This window comes from Salvelinus fontinalis, chromosome 19 (assembly GCF_029448725.1).
Source record: "Salvelinus fontinalis isolate EN_2023a chromosome 19, ASM2944872v1, whole genome shotgun sequence".
Taxonomy (NCBI): Eukaryota; Metazoa; Chordata; class Actinopteri; order Salmoniformes; family Salmonidae; genus Salvelinus; species Salvelinus fontinalis.
In genome coordinates, this window is record NC_074683.1 from 50,108,067 (window position 1) to 50,119,682 (window position 11,616).

Consider the following 11,616-nt stretch of genomic DNA (forward strand, 5'->3'; position numbering starts at 1 on the left):
TTAGAGGAGGCAGGTAGCCTAGTGGTCAGAGGAGGCAGGTAGCCTAGGGGTCAGAGGAGGCAGGTAGCCTAGTGGTTAGAGGAGGCAGGTAGCCTAGTGGTTAGAGGAGGCAGGTAGCCTAGTGGTTAGAGGAGGCAGGTAGCCTAGTGGTTAGAGGAGGCAGGTAGCCTAGTGGTTAGAGGAGGCAAGTAGCCTAGTGGTTAGAGGAGGCAGGTAGCCTAGTGGTTAGAGGAGGCAGGTAGCCTAGTGGTTAGAGGAGGCAGGTAGCCTAGTGGTTAGAGTGGTTAGAGGAGGCAGGTAGCCTAGTGGTTAGAGTGGTTAGAGGAGGCAGGTAGCCTGGGTGGTTAGAGGAGGCAGGTAGCCTGGTGGTTAGAGGAGGCAGGTAGCCTAGTGGTTAGAGGAGGCAGGTAGCCTAGTGGTCAGAGGAGGCAGGTAGCCTAGTGGTCAGAGGAGGCAGGTAGCCTAGTGGTTAGAGGCGGCAGGTAGCCTAGTGGTTAGAGGAGGCAGGTAGCCTAGTGGTCAGAGGAGGCAGGTAACCTAGTGGTTAGAGGAGGCAGGTAACCTAGTGGTTAGAGGAGGCAGGTAGCCTAGTGGTCAGAGGAGGCAGGTAGCCTAGTGGTCAGAGGAGGCAGGTAGCCTAGTGGTCAGAGGAGGCAGGTAGCCTAGGGGTTAGAGGAGGCAGGTAGCCTAGTGGTCAGAGGAGGCAGGTAGCCTAGGGGTCAGAGGAGGCAGGTAGCCTAGTGGTTAGAGGAGGCAGGTAGCCTAGTGGTTAGAGGAGGCAGGTAGCCTAGTGGTTAGAGGAGGCAGGTAGCCTAGTGGTTAGAGGAGGCAGGTAGCCTAGTGGTTAGAGGAGGCAGGTAGCCTAGTGGTTAGAGGAGGCAAGTAGCCTAGTGGTTAGAGGAGGCAGGTAGCCTAGTGGTTAGAGGAGGCAGGTAGCCTAGTGGTTAGAGGAGGCAGGTAGCCTAGTGGTTAGAGTGGTTAGAGGAGGCAGGTAGCCTAGTGGTTAGAGTGGTTAGAGGAGGCAGGTAGCCTGGGTGGTTAGAGGAGGCAGGTAGCCTGGTGGTTAGAGGAGGCAGGTAGCCTAGTGGTTAGAGGAGGCAGGTAGCCTAGTGGTCAGAGGAGGCAGGTAGCCTAGTGGTCAGAGGAGGCAGGTAGCCTAGTGGTTAGAGGCGGCAGGTAGCCTAGTGGTTAGAGGAGGCAGGTAGCCTAGTGGTCAGAGGAGGCAGGTAACCTAGTGGTTAGAGGAGGCAGGTAACCTAGTGGTTAGAGGAGGCAGGTAGCCTAGTGGTCAGAGGAGGCAGGTAGCCTAGTGGTCAGAGGAGGCAGGTAGCCTAGTGGTCAGAGGAGGCAGGTAGCCTAGGGGTTAGAGGAGGCAGGTAGCCTAGTGGTCAGAGGAGGCAGGTAGCCTAGGGGTCAGAGGAGGCAGGTAGCCTAGTGGTTAGAGGAGGCAGGTAGCCTAGTGGTTAGAGGAGGCAGGTAGCCTAGTGGTTAGAGGAGGCAGGTAGCCTAGTGGTTAGAGGAGGCAGGTAGCCTAGTGGTTAGAGGAGGCAGGTAGCCTAGTGGTCAGAGGAGGCAGGTAGCCTAGTGGTTAGAGCATTGGACTAGTAACCGAAAGATTGCAAAATCGAATCCCCGAGCTGACAAGGTAAAAATCTGTCGTTCTGCCCCTGAACAAGGCAGTTAACCCACTGTTCCTAGGCCAGTCATTGAAAATAAGAATTTGTTCTTAATTGACTTGCCTCGTTAAATAAAAGGTACAAATAAAACATAAATTAAAAAAAGACATGTGTTGTCTTCCAAGTTGGGAATTGAGGAATTATTAATAATTAAAAGGATGGTCAAAAAATTTTCAGTGCTACTTATTCATGCCTATCAGCCTGCTGGAACCGTAATAATGGTCTGTCTATGTGATATTTCTAATAGTCTATTGTTCTCCCAACATACGAAGTCAGCGTGGGAATATAAAAAGGTGAGCATAGGTTTGTTGGGCCGTGTCCACCATGGCCTGAAATGACCTGAAACAGCCACGTTGTGCAGAGGGTCCCTGGTTCGCGCCCGGGTCGGGGCGAGGGGACGGACGGAAAGTTAATCTGTTACAGAAGCACAACCTACATGGACATCACATTTATGTAGATTCAATCTGTGGTGTGATTGACCTTTCCTGATGCCGTCTGATTTTCTTTGGATTTTTTTGTCACTTCCTGATACGTTGTTGGCGCCACCTATCTGCCGTTTGGCGCGTGTCAGATTGGACCTTGGTAATAAATGACCAACTACCAGCTAATAGAGTATTAATAAAAAACAAGATTAAAACTGACAGCTCAGGTATAAAATAAAAAAGGTTTGTTACGATCACAGTTATCTTTAATTCTTCAGTTCCACTGGCAGATACAACGAGATGCAATTTGTACGCTTCCTCTAAAACTGTCTGGACCTCCAAACAGGGCCGGTTCTGTTGGACTACAACTGTCTGGACCTCTAAACAGGGCCGGTTCTGTTGGACTACAACTGTCTGGACCTCTAAACAGGGCCGGTTCTGTTGGACTACAACTGTCTGGACCTCCAAACAGGGCCGGTTCTGTTGGACTACAACTGTCTGGACCTCTAAACAGGGCCGGTTCTGTTGGACTATCACTGTCTGGACCTCTAAACAGGGCCGGTTCTGTTGGACTACAACTGTCTGGACCTCTAAACAGGGCCGGTTCTGTTGGACTATCACTGTCTGGACCTCTAAACAGGGCCGGTTCTGTTGGACTACAACTGTCTGGACCTCTAAACAGGGCCGGTTCTGTTGGACTACAACTGTCTGGACCTCTAAACAGGGCCTGTTCTGTTGGACTACAACTGTCTGGACCTCTAAACAGGGCCTGTTCTGTTGGACTACAACTGTCTGGACCTCTAAACAGGGCCGGTTCTGTTGGACTAAAACTGTCTGGACCTCCAAACAGGGCCGGTTCTGTTGGACTACAACTGTCTGGACCTCCAAACAGGGCCTGTTCTGTTGGACTACAACTGTCTGGACCTCTAAACAGGGCCGGTTCTGTTGGACTATAACTGTCTGGACCTCTAAACAGGGCCGGTTCTGTTGGACTACAACTGTCTGGACCTCTAAACAGGGCCGGTTCTGTTGGACTACAACTGTCTGGACCTCCAAACAGGGCCTGTTCTGTTGGACTACAACTGTCTGGACCTCTAAACAGGGCCTGTTCTGTTGGACTACAACTGTCTGGACCTCTAAACAGGGCCGGTTCTGTTGGACTACAACTGTCTGGACCTCTAAACAGGGCCTGTTCTGTTGGACTACAACTGTCTGGACCTCTAAACAGGGCCGGTTCTGTTGGACTAAAACTGTCTGGACCTCCAAACAGGGCCGGTTCTGTTGGACTACAACTGTCTGGACCTCCAAACAGGGCCTGTTCTGTTGGACTACAACTGTCTGGACCTCTAAACAGGGCCGGTTCTGTTGGACTACAACTGTCTGGACCTCTAAACAGGGCCGGTTCTGTTGGACTACAACTGTCTGGACCTCTAAACAGGGCCGGTTCTGTTGGACTACAACTGTCTGGACCTCTAAACAGGGCCGGTTCTGTTGGACTACAACTGTCTGGACCTCCAAACAGGGCCTGTTCTGTTGGACTACAACTGTCTGGACCTCCAAACAGGGCCGGTTCTGTTGGACTACAACTGTCTGGACCTCTAAACAGGGCCGGTTCTGTTGGACTACAACTGTCTGGACCTCTAAACAGGGCCTGTTCTGTTGGACTACAACTGTCTGGACCTCTAAACAGGGCCGGTTCTGTTGGACTACAACTGTCTGGACCTCTAAACAGGGCCTGTTCTGTTGGACTACAACTGTCTGGACCTCTAAACAGGGCCGGTTCTGTTGGACTACAACTGTCTGGACCTCTAAACAGGGCCTGTTCTGTTGGACTACAACTGTCTGGACCTCTAAACAGGGCCTGTACTGTTGGACTACAACTGTCTGGACCTCTAAACAGGGCCTGTACTGTTGGACTACAACTGTCTGGACCTCTAAACAGGGCCTGTACTGTTGGACTACAACTGTCTGGACCTCTAAACAGGGCCGGTTCTGTTGGACTACAACTGTCTGGACCTCTAAACAGGGCCGGTTCTGTTGGACTACAACTGTCTGGACCTCTAAACAGGGCCGGTTCTGTTGGACTACAACTGTCTGGACCTCTAAACAGGGCCGGTTCTGTTGGACTACAACTGTCTGGACCTCTAAACAGGGCCGGTTCTGTTGGACTACAACTGTCTGGACCTCTAAACAGGGCCGGTTCTGTTGGACTATAACTGTCTGGACCTCTAAACAGGGCCTGTTCTGTTGGACTACAACTGTCTGGACCTCTAAACAGGGCCTGTTCTGTTGGACTACAACTGCCTGGACCTCTAAACAGGGCCTGTTCTGTTGGACTACAACTGTCTGGACCTCTAAACAGGGCCTGTTCTGTTGGACTACAACTGTCTGGACCTCTAAACAGGGCCTGTTCTGTTGGACTACAACTGTCTGGACCTCTAAACAGGGCCTGTTCTGTTGGATACATACAGTAGCCAGGCTATATACAGTAGTGAGGCTATATACAGTAGAGAGGCTATATACAGTAGAGAGGCTATATACAGTAGAGAGGCTATATACAGTAGTGAGGCTATATACAGTAGAGAGGCTATATACAGTAGAGAGGCTATATACAGTAGAGAGGCTATATACAGTAGAGAGGCTATATACAGTAGTGAGGCTATATACAGTAGAGAGGCTATATACAGTAGCCAGGCTATATACAGTAGTGAGGCTATATACAGTAGCCAGGCTATATACAGTAACGGGGCTATATACAGACACCGGTTAGTCAGGCTGATTGAGGTATTATGTACATGTGGATATGGTTAAAGTGACTATGCATATATGATGAACAGAGAGTAGCAGTAGCGTAAAAGAGGGGTTGGCGGGTGGCGGGACACAATGCTGATAGCCCGGTTAGCCAATGTGCGGGAGCACTGGTTGGTCGGCCCAATTGAGGTAGTATGTACATGAATGTATAGTTAAAATGACTATGCATATATGATAAACAGAGAGTAGCAGCAGCGTAAATGAGAGGTTGGGGTGGGGGGCACACAATGCAAATAGTCCGGGTAGCCATTTGACTACCTGTTCAGAAGTCTTATGGCTTGGGGGTAAAAACTGTTGAGAAGCCTTTTGGTCCTAGACTTGGCACTCCGGTACCGCTTGCCATGCGGTAGTAGAGAGAACAGTTTATGACTGGGCTGGCTGTAGTCTTTGACAATTTTTAGGTCCTTCCTCTGACACCGCCTGGTATAGAGGACCTGGATGGCAGGAAGCTTGGCCCCAGTGATGTACTGGGCCGTACGCATTACCCTCTGTAGTGCCTTGCAGTCGGAGGCCGAGCAATTGCCGTACCAGGCAGTGATGCAACCCGTCAGGATGCTCTCGATGGTGCAGCTGTAGAACCTTTTGAGGATCTGAGGACCCATGCCAAATCTTTTTAGTTCCCTGAGGGGGAATAGGCTTTGTCGTGTCCTCTTCACAACTTTCTTGGTGTGTTTGGAAATCCAGGGCTCCAGTTTTTTTAGTAGCGCCTGTAGATAGATGTGACTTAATTGATCATAGTCCAGACTCGTTATAGATATGTCTTAATTGATCGTAGTCCAGACTCGTTATAGATATGTCTTAATTGATCAGAGTCCAGACTCGTTACAGTTATGTCTTAATTGATCATAGTCCAGACTCGTTATAGACATGTCTTAATTGATCAGAGTCCAGACTCGTTATAGATATGACTTAATTGATCATAGTCCAGAATCGTTATAGACATGTCTTAATTGATCAGAGTCCAGACTCGTTATAGATATGACTTAATTGATCATAGTCCAGACTCGTTACAGTTATGTCTTAATTGATCAGAGTCCAGACTCGTTATAGATATGTCTTAATTGATCGTAGTCCAGACTCGTTACAGTTATGTCTTAATTGATCATAGTCCAGACTCGTTATAGACATGTCTTAATTGATCAGAGTCCAGACTCGTTATAGACATGTCTTAATTGATCATAGTCCAGACTCGTTACAGTTATGTCTCAATTGATCATAGTCCAGACTCGTTATAGACATGTCTTAATTGATCGTAGTCCAGACTCGTTATAGATATGTCTTAATTGATCGTAGTCCAGACTCGTTACAGTTATGTCTCAATTGATCATAGTCCAGACTCGTTATAGACATGTCTTAATTGATCAGAGTCCAGACTCGTTATAGACATGTCTTAATTGATCAGAGTCCAGACTCACAAAATTAATTTTCCTATTAAATTAAGCCACACAAAAACGCACGGAGACCTGCTGAAATACTTTTTGTACATATTTGCACGAATTGAATGTGAGATTGTGTTGATACAGCAGCCAACAGAACTCAGGGGTTTGAAAGAAGAGCGACCGAAGTTATTAATTCAGACCCATAACCATTCAGATGGTGGTAGACTATAGCAGTTATTAATTCAGACCCATAACCATTCAGATGGTGGTAGACTATAGCAGTTATTAATTCAGACCCATTCAGATGGTGGTAGACTATAGCAGTTATTAATTCAGACCCATAACCATTCAGATGGTGGTGGACTATAGCAGTTATTTATTCAGACCCATAACCATTCAGATGGTGGTAGACTATAGCAGTTATTAATTCAGACCCATTCAGATGGTGGTAGACTATAACAATTATTAATTCAGACCCATTCAGATGGTGGTAGACTATAGCAGTTATTAATTCAGACCCATAACCATTCAGATGGTGGTAGACTATAGCAGTTATTAATTCAGACCCATTCAGATGGTGGTAGACTATAGCAGTTATTAATTCAGACCCATAACCATTCAGATGGTGGTAGACTATAGCAGTTATTAATTCAGACCCATAACCATTCAGATGGTGGTAGACTATAGCAGTTATTAATTCAGACCCATTCAGATGGTGGTAGACTATAGCAGTTATTAATTCAGACCCATAACCATTCAGATGGTGGTAGGCTATAGCAGTTATTAATTCAGACCCATTCAGATGGTGGTAGACTATAGCAGTTATTACTTCAGACCCATAACCATTCAGATGGTGGTAGACTATAGCAGTTATTAATTCAGACCCATAACCATTCAGATGGTGGTAGACTATAGCAGTTATTAATTCAGACCCATTCAGATGGTGGTAGACTATAACAGTTATTAATTCAGACCCAGAACCATTCAGATGGTGGTAGACTATAGCGGTTATTAATTCAGACCCAGAACCATTCAGATGGTGGTAGACTATAGCGGTTTTTAATTCAGACCCATAACCATTCAGATGGTGGTAGACTATAGCAGTTATTAATTCAGACCCATTCAGATGGTGGTAGACTATAACAGTTATTAATTCAGACCCAGAACCATTCAGATGGTGGTAGACTATAGCGGTTATTAATTCAGACCCAGAACCATTCAGATGGTGGTAGACTATAGCGGTTATTAATTCAGACCCATAACCATTCAGATGGTGGTAGACTATAACAGTTATTAATTCAGACCCATAACCATTCAGATGGTGGTAGACTATAGCAGTTATTAATTCAGACCCATAACCATTCAGATGGTGGTAGACTATAGCAGTTATTAATTCAGACCCATTCAGATGGTGGTAGACTATAGCAGTTATTAATTCAGACCCATAACCATTCAGATGGTGGTAGGCTATAGAAGTTATTAATTCAGACCCATAACCATTCAGATGGTGGTAGGCTATAGAAGTTATTAATTCAGACCCATAACCATTCAGATGGTGGTAGACTATAGCAGTTATTAATTCAGACCCATTCAGATGGTGGTAGACTATAACAGTTATTAATTCAGACCCATAACCATTCAGATGGTGGTAGACTATAACAGTTATTAATTCAGACCCATAACCATTCAGATGGTGGTAGACTATAGCAGTTATTAATTCAGACCCATAACCATTCAGATGGTGGTAGACTATAGCAGTTATTAATTCAGACCCATTCAGATGGTGGTAGACTATAGCAGTTATTAATTCAGACCCATAACCATTCAGATGGTGGTAGGCTATAGAAGTTATTAATTCAGACCCATAACCATTCAGATGGTGGTAGGCTATAGAAGTTATTAATTCAGACCCATAACCATTCAGATGGTGGTAGACTATAGCAGTTATTAATTCAGACCCATTCAGATGGTGGTAGACTATAACAGTTATTAATTCAGACCCATTCAGATGGTGGTAGACTATAGCAGTTATTAATTCAGACCCATAACCATTCAGATGGTGGTAGACTATAGCAGTTATTAATTCAGACCCATAACCATTCAGATGGTGGTAGGCTATAACAGTTATTAATTCAGACCCATAACCATTCAGATGGTGGTAGACTATAGCAGTTATTAATTCAGACCCATAACCATTCAGATGGTGGTAGACTATAACAGTTATTAATTCAGACCCATAACCATTCAGATGGTGGTAGACTATAGCAGTTATTAATTCAGACCCATAACCATTCAGATGGTGGTAGACTATAACAGTTATTAATTCAGACCCATTCAGATGGTGGTAGACTATAACAGTTATTAATTCAGACCCATTCAGATGGTGGTAGACTATATCAGTTATTAATTCAGACCCATAACCATTCAGATGGTGGTAGACTATAGCAGTTATTAATTCAGACCCATAACCATTCAGATGGTGGTAGACTATAACAGTTATTAATTCAGACCCATTCAGATGGGGGTAGACTATAGCAGTTATTAATTCAGACCCATTCAGATGGTGGTAGACTATAGCAGTTATTAATTCAGACCCATAACCATTCAGATGGTGGTAGACTATAACAGTTATTAATTCAGACCCATTCAGATGGTGGTAGACTATAACAGTTATTAATTCAGACCCATAACCATTCAGATGGTGGTAGACTATAGCAGTTATTAATTCAGACCCATAACCATTCAGATGGTGGTAGACTATAGCAGTTATTAATTCAGACCCATAACCATTCAGATGGTGGTAGACTATAGCAGTTATTAATTCAGACCCATAACCATTCAGATGGTGGTAGACTATAGCAGTTATTAATTCAGACCCATAACCATTCAGATGGTGGTAGACTATAGCAGTTATTAATTCAGACCCATAACCATTGATGGTGGTAGGCTATAGCAGTTATGAATTCAGACCCATAACCATTCAGATGGTGGTAGACTATAACAGTTATTAATTCAGACCCATAACCATTCAGATGGTGGTAGACTATAACAGTTATTAATTCAGACCCATAACCATTCAGATGGTGGTAGACTATAGCAGTTATTAATTCAGACCCATAACCATTCAGATGGTGGTAGACTATAGCAGTTATTAATTCAGACCCATAACCATTCAGATGGTGGTAGACTATAGCAGTTATTAATTCAGACCCATAACCATTCAGATGGTGGTAGACTATAACAGTTATTAATTCAGACCCATAACCATTGATGGTGGTAGGCTATAGCAGTTATGAATTCAGACCCATAACCATTCAGATGGTGGTAGACTATAACAGTTATTAATTCAGACCCATAACCATTCAGATGGTGGTAGACTATAACAGTTATTAATTCAGACCCATAACCATTCAGATGGTGGTAGACTATAGCAGTTATTAATTCAGACCCATAACCATTCAGATGGTGGTAGACTATAGCAGTTATTAATTCAGACCCATTCAGATGGTGGTAGACTATAGCAGTTATTAATTCAGACCCATAACCATTCAGATGGTGGTAGACTATAGCAGTTATTAATTCAGACCCATTCAGATGGTGGTAGACTATAGCAGTTATTAATTCAGACTCATAACCATTCAGATGGTGGTAGACTATAGCAGTTATTAATTCAGACCCATAACCATTCAGATGGTGGTAGACTATAACAGTTATTAATTCAGACCCATAACCATTCAGATGGTGGTAGACTATAGCAGTTATTAATTCAGACTCATAACCATTCAGATGGTGGTAGACTATAGCAGTTATTAATTCAGACCCATAACCATTCAGATGGTGGTAGACTATAACAGTTATTAATTCAGACCCATAACCATTCAGATGGTGGTAGACTATAACAGTTATTAATTCAGACCCATAACCATTCAGATGGTGGTAGACTATAACAGTTATTAATTCAGACCCATAACCATTCAGATGGTGGTAGACTATAACAGTTATTAATTCAGACCCATAACCATTCAGATGGTGGTAGACTATAGCAGTTATTAATTCAGACCCATAACCATTCAGATGGTGGTAGACTATAGCAGTTATTAATTCAGACCCATAACCATTCAGATGGTGGTAGACTATAGCAGTTATTAATTCAGACCCATAACCATTCAGATGGTGGTAGACTATAACAGTTATTAATTCAGACCCATAACCATTCAGATGGTGGTAGACTATAGCAGTTATTAATTCAGACCCATAACCATTCAGATGGTGGTAGACTATAGCAGTTATTAATTCAGACCCATTCAGATGGGGGTAGACTATAGCAGTTATTAATTCAGACCCATTCAGATGGTGGTAGACTATAGCAGTTATTAATTCAGACCCATTCAGATGGTGGTAGACTATAGCAGTTATTAAATCAGACCCATTCAGATGGTGGTAGACTATAACAGTTATTAATTCAGACCCATTCAGATGGTGGTAGACTATAGCAGTTATTAATTCAGACCCATAACCATTCAGATGGTGGTAGACTATAGCAGTTATTAATTCAGACCCATAACCATTCAGATGGTGGTAGACTATAGCAGTTATTAATTCAGACTCATAACCATTCAGATGGTGGTAGACTATAGCAGTTATTAATTCAGACCCATAACCATTCAATCTTAGTGAAGAGAAGTGAAAACCTTCTGCATCTATATATTATAGATGCAGAATAATATATATAATATATAATATTATTCAAGGATGTCATTAAAATGATGAAAATATGGACAGCGAAACTTTATTGACATTTTTGAAAACGAGGAAGAAATGAAGCAACAATAGAACAAGAGAGGAGGTAGGCTAATCCGTACAGTATATGCATTGGCCTACTAATTATACAAATAGGCCCTATTATATTTCAATATTAAAAATGCATACTTATCTAGCCTATACTTGTACATGTGTAGGCCGCACGTGCTGCACCTTTATCATGGTTTGAATGACGTGCGTATTTCCAGTCCATATAATTCAATACATTAAAAAGTTACACAGTTCACACTCAAAAAGATGACCCTACTGGCTAGTTTCGTTTATTTACCCAAGAGAGCATATAGCTAGCTCCATCTATGGGCTTTTGTGTTTTTCTGTCTTGTTCTAATGTGCCTATATCATATATCTTTTAGATAACGGTACATCATTTTTTTAAGGCTTAGGCTCATTAAAATGTTTATGTAGGGCTCATAAAATATATTTAATATATGGCTCATCTGGCTCAAGTAGCATCAGGTTTGCATTTTCAGGCTGATAAAAGCTGTATTCCAATCCAGACCTTTACTT